This window comes from Penaeus monodon, unplaced genomic scaffold (assembly GCF_015228065.2).
Source record: "Penaeus monodon isolate SGIC_2016 unplaced genomic scaffold, NSTDA_Pmon_1 PmonScaffold_7921, whole genome shotgun sequence".
NCBI lineage: Eukaryota > Metazoa > Arthropoda > Malacostraca > Decapoda > Penaeidae > Penaeus > Penaeus monodon.
The window spans coordinates 1-10,000 of NW_023663129.1; the positions used below are offsets into that span (position 1 = coordinate 1).

General features: G+C 33.1%; 1 pseudogene; it reads left to right on the plus strand.

Annotated features, from left to right (window-relative positions):
- The first annotated feature begins 234 nt into the window (after positions 1 to 234).
- Positions 235 to 10,000, plus strand: part of LOC119571775 — a 14,566-nt pseudogene continuing 4,800 nt past the window's right edge.

The following is a 10,000-nucleotide window of genomic DNA, read 5'->3' on the forward strand; positions in this document are numbered from 1 at the left end:
CTAAAGGGGTCTGCCCCTTTTGCGCAGTTGGGGGCCTGTTTCAAAAAATAATGAAATAAAACTAAAAAGATAATTCATTACCTCATGAAATGCATACACTTCAATGTAAGCTTCTTATTGAACTCATATAACACTTGATTAATAGTTTAGAATGACAGTTACGTGATCCATGGAGACACAGTGGCTTTGAAATACCTAATTTTCTTGATATTCTGGCTCTTGATTAACCCTCAGTGTAAAGTGCATTTATGATGCTATGAATAGTCTGAGGTTTCCTTTGCTAATATTGCCATTATACAAGACCCTTGCCACATCAGCTCCAAACATTTTTCAAACACATTATGAAACTCAATATGTTCTGAGCTTTAAAAACAGGAAGTACCAACCTTTCGGAATCAGCTCTGAACAGTCATTTTGGTTTCATCTACTCCTGTACAGATATTTCTTTGGCGGCTGTACATGTTTGTATTGCATTTGTTATTAGACTTGATATGAAATTTTTGTATTTATATCCTTAGGTAATTAATCTTTACTTTCAAGACTGCAATATTATGTTATTATTTTCCAGGATCCTCATGATTTATACAAAATTTTTCTTGGAGGCCACTCAGCTACAACAGATGAAGGATGATTATGGCCAGCTACAAGAAGCACTAAGTTCATCTGTAGCAACTGTTGTAGGCAGGAAAGAGGTAAGAGTTTGAGCATTTTATTAGATTTATAATGTTAGGAACAACAAAATAAGTGAATGATATCAGTACTAATTTTCACTGAAGGGAAAGCTGGTCTGATTTGTTCCTCATTGCAATGCATATTTTGAGCTTCTGATTACATTTATATAGTACATTATGGTGATATTTTAACCAATGCTGCCAGGTGGTTTCCCAATACTAAAGCCTTCTCTCCCGGTTGTATTCATAGTAGCACAAACCCACTGCTGGGGGATTGTGTTGTCACCATAGCGTGCTCGGCATTACCATACATGCCCCAGGAAACAGGATTGGTGCACCATGTTATATATGCACATGCCACATGGAATATAGTCTAGGCATGCCATGGCATTTACGTATGTGCCACCTGGTGGCACTGGGTCAAAACAATGCTTAAGGAGTATTTCAACACTAGAGAGTTAAATAGGGGAAAGGGAGAACTAGCTATGAAGATTAAAGTGACATAACAGACAAAGTTATATGTAAGAGATTGGAATTGGATATATGATTTGTGTGCATACATATTTAAAATGTTGCTATTATTCCAGTCCAAAATGAAAATAGGAAAATAAGAATGTTATGAATTTCCAATAGCAGGATATCCAAACTGTCCCATTTAACTGTACTTATAGCACATCTTGTTCCTAGTGTTCTGCCTCTATTGCCATTGTTTCCACTTAATATAATTGAAGGCAATATTGTAATGGCTATTTGCCTGCCTTTAGGATCTTTCTGTTTGAAGAAGAAGTAGAAGAACAGCATTCTCGTCTTATCCTTAGCGAGGAACTCACTAAGAAGCGGAACAACTTCAAGAGTTAAGGCATGAATTGATGTGGGCTGTGGTAAGCATGTTCTATTTTATTTAGTTTGCATATATTTACTACCAGAAATAGATATATCAACAAATTTGACATAAGGTAACCTCCAAGTAGTTTTTTATAATTGTAAACCCACTTGTATATACATTTATTTAAAGGTACATGATGCAGAAAAGAAGAAGCTGCTGCAGAAACAGAAGGTAGAGGCCCATGAAACATTATGAAATAAATTGCAGGAGAAGATAAATCTTATGAAACACTTTGAGCAGGAGAAGCAACAGCACAAGTAAGGGATCATGCTTTGAGGGAATATGGTCATCTTTCTTTTCTTTATATTTTTCTGTCTTCATGTATATGTATTTTTTTCCCAATTTTGTCTCCCTTTTCCCTTTTTTAAGTCTGTCTCTTCCTTTTTTTCCCTTGTTTTGCCTTCTTCATTTCCCATTTTTAAGTCTATTCTCTTTTTCCCTTTTTTGGCATCTTTGTCTTCTTACACTTGAAATTTAGTTTTACACTTTTGGAGAAAGGGGAAAAAAAAAAACTTTCTTGACCCAGAGAGCTTCAGGAAGAACTAGCCAACCGCACACACCAGCTCTCCCAGCCAAACCGAAAACACAAAGGCAGCCAATGAGCAGATGGTAAAGGCAAAGGCAAAATTGAAGGACCAGCAAATGCAGGCCACCACAGCCGAAAGAAGTCAAGAGCATCCGAAAGGATATTCTCGAGCTGAAGGAAGCCATAGAGAAGGATCACAGTGCGTAAGTGCATACATCAAAAAAATTTTGTAATTGAAATGTAAGCTTTTTGGGGGCAGGACAGTGAGCTGTGTAAGGATTTATTGTAAAAAATCAAAGATAGAAATGAAACGTTTCAGGTTTCATTTTATTATATATATATATATATAATATATATATTATATATATAATAATATATATATAATATATATATATAATATATATATAATTCTTTCTCAGTTTTTTTATATTTCTATCCATAAAAATATAATATATTAAATATATATATATATATATATAATATATATATATATATATATATATAATATATTTTATATATACATCTTTTTACAGATAGTTAATGTATGAATATATTCTTTTCATGTATAGAAGAGAGGGAAGAAAAGAAAATTTTTAAGAGATTGAGAGGGAGGGAGAGAAAAGAGTGATATAGATTGAAAGTGGTAGCTGAATTGCAAGTTTTAACAACAGATCCCCACTCTCTGCCCTATTGTCACTGTACTATGATACAAGTAAATCATGGGATGAAAATATGAAGTATAATATTGTTGGGGCAGTACAAAGTATAAGATATTGTTTCAAGGAGTTCTTCATGCCCCATATTATTATCCTTTAGTAAAGTAAATAGAAAGCTATAAAACTTTACTACTTATTCTTATTTCAAACCTACTGTGTTCAAGGATAGGAGGCACTCATGTGATTGGTTTAGGGAACTAGAGACTACCAGTGAGTGGGGGAATTATGGTGTTTGGAGAAAATGAATATGCCAGGAATTATGAGTTCTTATTTTATACCCACTTAACCATTCACAAAAGAAAAAATCAGAGTCCACTTGGATGATTGCCTTAGAGAGACAAAGGGTATGTGATGTTGTGGGTTTGGGAGGTGTAGCTGGAAGAAACTTGCTAAACAGTACCAGAATGACTACCTCATACTCTCTACTTCTGTTAGCCTGATGACACATTGGATGCTATATACATATGTCATTCCCACTGTGTGGTTGATTTATAAGTCTACATACATGGCTTGTCACCAATGAGGTAATTAATAGTAGCTTGTATCACATGTATACCCTTTTCTTTTATTTATATAAAAAGGGGGGGGGGGAGAAAAAGAAAAGAAAAAGAAAGAAAGAAAGAAAGAAAGAAAGAAAAAAAAAAATTATATATATATATATATATATATAATATATATATAATATATATATATATATATATATATATAATATATTATATATATATATATATATATATTGCTGTTAGTAATGTCAGGTATGCTATAATAAGTCTGATGTTTATTATGATAATAACAGCATCAATATTGATAGCATTAGTTAAAAGAAAGAAAGAAAAAAAAGAAGTGAAATCAGGTGAGACAACTAACTACTTGACCACTTGGTGGCTAAGCACTAGTGAAGCCATTGCACAAAACAATACTACAGTGACCATCTGTAGTGCAGGATTTTCATCAAAATTCCACCACCAATGTGGATGGTCTAACTGAGGGGTTAAGAATTTTTTATATTCACTTCAGACAGTTTATTGCAGATTTTAATTGTAAATTTAAAAAGCATAAGAGCCCAAAATATTTTCTTGTGAGTTATAATATATTTATTCCACCAGAGCACAGAATAACTGGGCATCTCAACGTGCAGCAAGGTTGGAGAAAATAAAGAACTTGAAAAAGGAAATGGACGAAATACACCAAGTTGTAAAGACAGAGGATACCCATCACAGCAACTCATAATACAATGGAACATAAGAAGGCTGAGCAGAAGCAGTTCTTCTTGGAAGAGACAGCCATCAAAACCAAATGTTGTAAGTATTATAGTGCCCTAATTTTGTTAAAATATATCTCTGAATCATAAAATTAATTATGAGTTTGATGATCTTGTTCCTATTTTTACCTGTGGTATTTAGCAGCACAGGTAGAGAAATGGCGTGTGTACTTCCTTTTCTTTGGTTAACCCCATGGATCCAGCTGCTTCACTGTTTACACATGACCATATATATATATATATATATATATATATATAAAATATATATATAATACATATAACATATTACATATATACATATATATATATATATATATATATAATAATTATATATATATATATGTATGTATGTATGTATGTATGTACTGTACATATATACTGTATATATGTATATATATGTATATATATGATATATATATATATATGTATATAATATATATATTATATATATATATATATATATAATATATATATATATATATATCTATATATATATATATATATAATGTATGTTTTTTTGTCCTTCCCCCTTTTAACCATGGGAAATAGCTGAATTTTACACGTTTTGAAGGGAAGATGTGGCAATTTATTTTGATAGGTAGAAAGGACCAAGTTGAATTTTTGCCACTAAGCCAAAAATTTCGTACTTTGCTTATGAATATTTCAATAAAAAGCTATTTGAGGCATATTCAAGGGTATATTAGGAGCAAAGAAGAACAACAACATTGTAGCTAAAGGGTCTACTGGATATTGAGCTTTATAAAGACTTAGAACTTATGACAAATGCTGCAGATCTTAGAGTTTTAGTCATGCTGTTGCTATTTTATCTTAGATTAATGTGATTTTTGATACATTTTCAGCCAGATTAAAAAAGGGAAACTGATAGAAACTCCGTGCCAGCAGAGTAACGTTTTTACTGTTTACGGACCATGGGTTCCGGAGGTGTTGAAGAAAGATTGATATTGCACACAAAAAAGGGATGTTCTCAGCCAAACCTGTTGGACCACTTGGTAGGCTTATTTGATTTAAATTTTGATTTGTCATTATGCTTTGTAAATTGATTAATTCAGAATGAAAATTTTGACTGTTACCATAAAAAGTCTTATGCATACCCATGATGATCAAGTTCATTTCTCACAGGTGCCTTTATCAAACTATGTGATCAGCAGTGGGGACTGTGGCAGAAGCAATTATATCAAACAGAATTCATAGCTTCTGTGTCAATAATCAGAAGGATTGGTCAGTTCTAAAGCAGATTCTGAACAGAGTTAACTTTCCCTGGAGCCCAAAAACCTATCATCATTGTTTCAAGATTTAGGGGAAAGAGTTAGTGTATTTTCAGTATTATGTTTTGCTTGCATATTAAAAAGATTATAATATAAAACTGTGAAAAGATGGAATAATGCAATGCCACATTGACAGGTAATGTCTATGGAGCTAGTAAGTTTCCTAGTTGCACCTCCTTTAGGGGCCGTGTGGCATGGTTGGTTTAGCACTGCCTTCGGTTTCATACCCGGAGTGACCTGGGTTCGAGTCCGGGTTCAGGGAGGGTTTTTTATTTATTTATTTTTATATATATAACTGTTTTCACGGTAGTAGTACTCATATATATATATTATATATTATATATTATATATAATATATATAAAATTTTATAAAATATATATAGCAATACACATATATACATATATAATAAAACATATACATTATAAATGTATGTATATGTAAAAAAACATAGATCATATATATTACACAACACACACACAGACACACATGTACATCTATATATACTTATGTTTATTGCCATGCAGGGATAAAGATTAATCTTTCTTCTTTGCATAGATCCATGATGTATCACATTTTTGAGGTGCAGTCAGACAGATACCCATCTCTGTGGTCAGTGGTTGAATGTGAGTGATACAGTCGTAGCAAACACACTCATGAATCAAATGCAAGTGGAATCCATTTTGGGCTCATTCCAACAGCACAAGAGGCTGGAACAACTTCTAAAAGATCAGAGAACGTAAGGATTTTTTTTTTCTATATATTTCCTGTGATCATTTTTGATAAGGGGAAGAGAAAGGGAAAGGAAGGTTGTTTTGAAAAAAGTGAATAGTCTGGTGTTTTTCTTTTTTAATAAGTTTGGATGAAATGGAAATTTTTTTCATTTGATACTTAAGAAACCTCACTGGTTGAAAAGTCTTCCCTAGAAAGAATCTTTATGCAAGTTTAGCTTTATTCTTTAAAAGATTCTATGAAGTGATATGAAAATGAAATCTGTTAATACTAAATTTACTTATTTTTTTTTCAGTGTACCAAGAAATTGTAAAGTTTTCCTACACTCTCAAAAGAGATACTTACTACCCTGATCCAAACTACCGGATCTATTCAGGGAAAAGGTCAAAAACCAGTCGTTATCTGGGAGGTCTCAGTTGAAAAGAAAAACAGGTAATATATCTTTATTATAGAATGAAATTGATTAGTATTTGAAAAATGGTTTTGAATAAAAAAGATGGTCATGATACATATGCTTTATTCTTCTTAAGGCATCAGTAATACTAATTATACATGAGTTATGATGTTATCCTTGCAGTGCCTTAAATCCGAAATTGAATGTACGCAGGAAAAATTTAAAAGAAGCATTCATGCAAGGCAAAAAAATTGAGCTGAAGTAAAACAATTCAGAATGAAATTCACATGTCAAACAGAAAGATGCAAAAAGATAAGGTAATTTTTTTTTTTACTTTGTCAAAACTTAGCATTTAGAGAAATTTTTCTTCACAAAACTCAAGAAATGGAAATCCGGAGACTTCATGTAAGATTTGAATTTGCAAATGAATAATATGTTCTTTTTATACACGTATGTGAGCACCCCACACACACAACACAACACACACACACCACACACCACACACACACACACACACACACAACACACACACACACACCCCCACACCAAAAACACACACACACACACACACTTATATATACACATACACCCCTATACACCACACATTTATAAAATGTATATATTTATTTAAAAATACATTATATGTGTGTGGTGTGTGTGTGTAATATTATTAAATATATATATAATATATATATATATATATGATTATATATAAAATTTTATATCTATATACATATATATATATATATATATATATTTTATATATATATTATATATATATATAGATAGATAGATAGATTTAATGTTTAAAGAGATGTGACACAAATAATTATGTACACTTTCTCCTTCTCAGGCAAAGATTACAGAGTTTCGGGGACATTTTGAGAGTGCTCCAGGACCAAGAGGAACCAGCTCCTCCTGATGTATCTCAGTTGGAAGAAGACATTAGGCAACAGGAGTTTTACTAGAAAGTGCTGAAGCTCATGTAGGTCACCTTTCATAATTTACTTTTAGTAATATAAATAAAGAGACAGGGTGTATATTTTCTGATTTTTCCTTGTGTTACAGTTATACAATTAGTAAAATGAGTTTCTTGTATATTGTAGAAAATGAGATCATGTTATTTTTTTGCTTCATTTTCACAGGCCAAAAAAGTTCGAACTTTAGCCCAATCAAAGTAAAGAGAAATATCAAGAGGCCTCCTCTAAATATGTTTGGCTGAGACAAAGCACAGAAAATTTCTACAAGAAGCAGAAAATATTAAGGTGAATATAGAATTTTTTTAATGATACAGAATCTTTTTTTTAAAAAACTGTGCCATTTTGAAAGAAAGATTATATATAAAAATATTACTGTTATATAATGTATTTATTTATTTAGTATTATTTTATCAATTTTATTTAATTTATTTTTATTTTTTTATAACAGAAAATGTGAAGAGTTGTGAACAAGAGACAAACAAGTTAGATCAGATTTTGGAAAGTTACAAAAAGAAAAAAAAGAGCCGAACCAAAAGAATGGAGCTGGAGGCAGAATTAAAAGCAGCAAGAGGGGGTCTCGAAAAGGAGTTAAAAAGAGCTAAAAGTTTCGACCCTCGTCTTGAAACAACTCGGTAAGACATTCCTCTTTTATCAGTTTGCCATGAAATGATTTTATTCATATAATTTTCAATTTCTATATTTTAACCCAATGTCACCAGAAAAATGTGTTCACTATAGTATGAGTTCATGAAACACATCTACACAAATGACTTCACAAGTGCTCAGCCACTAAAGAGTTATAGTCGTCTACATGCTCTCACCTGATTTTCTTGACCCCCCCCCCCCCCCCATGTTATTGTTTTTATTATTATTATTATTGACAAGAACCTTATTGCACTGTTATTAACATACTAATAGCAATGTTAAATAAGATGAATGTTTCTAAAATCGAGAAAGGGGGAGGTAAGTCAGACTAAGCATTTCTTGAGCCATCTATGTATAAATACAAGTGATAATCAAATTCACTGAGGACATGGAAAGTGTGTGTGTGCCATCTTCGGTTGCATCAAATGAATGTTCCTTTTAACCCATTCCTGACGGGTGGCATGTACACACATGCCATGGCATGGCGGGACATATCTGCCGGGGGCATGTATGTACATGCCGTGGTGGATGTATGGAGATGCCATGAGTTATTTTTTGTTGCAATCATGGCAAAATAATATTTTTCTGCCAGTGAAACTCTGATTAAGTTGTTTTTAACACTTTCTCATTTTTACTATGCAAAAAAAAAAAAAAAAAAAATGCAACAAACGGACAATTTTAACTCCATGATGCCGCACACTGCTTATTTTATTCAGATTATAGACTGCATACCTGTTCTTAAACGGAAATCGGCATCGATTCCTTAAAGGAAGCATTTGGTCCCTACCGCTTCTGGAGATTTGTACATTTAGGACGATGATATTTGTTTAGTAACACTGAGGTTAGCCCTTGATGAAATCTCGATCCGGATAGGAGACGAGAGTAAATTATGGTTGGGATATGACAACCCTCGGACTCAAGAGTCACGACGGCAATCTGAGTTCGAGGGTTCGAGTCACCGACCGGCGCGTTGTTCCCTTGGGCAAGGAACTTCACCTCGATTGCCTACCTAGCCACTGGGTGGCTAAGCCAGCCCAAGTCAGTGCTAGTCCCAAGCCCGGATAAAATAGAGAGAATGATTACCTAAAAGGTACACCGGCACTCTCCTTGGAAAGGAACTGGGGACCCTACCACGTACTCACTCCAAGATCATCACAGCATGAAAACTACAATTAAGTATCATGCTGTGACCACGGCGGCTCAAACACGAACCTACCGTTAAAAAAAAAATGGACTGAATAGTGATCACTATATAACAACAAAAATACCCTTCAGTCTCGATTTATCAGGAAGTTTAGCAAGTGGAGACTTTAAAAAAATAATGAAAACTGAAAATACAACATATCTTCGTAGTATTACGAAGAAACGGCATAGGATGCTGGTATTTGGTATGAGTGGTCGCGCATGCTAGGGCGACGATATAAGCCCCCGGCAGCGGGGCCTGGGCCACTATGAATACTACCCGTCGGGAAAGGGTTAAGCCAGTCATACTGTGATGGCAAAAATATATGCTATGTCCACTGTGATTTTTTTTTTTATGAATTGGATTTTACACAGATGGCTCCACAAGCACTTAGCCAGTAAGGAGTCAGTTACTAGTCCTTCCTATCTCACTTGGTTACCCTTTTCCCTGTTTTTATTATTATTATTATTATTATTATTATTATTATTGCTAGTAGTGATGTTATTATCATTATAATTATCATAATGTCAGGAATAATGGCAATGATACTAACATTATTAGAAAAAAATGTAGGCCTACTAATTGATTCCTTTTTGGCTGAGCACACATTGTACAAGCAAAATTCACAAAACTACAGTGGACAGTACATTTATCTGGTAGTATTTGACAATATTTCCAAGGTTTATACTGTCACTGTTAAAATTTAATTCCAGGAGTACTAA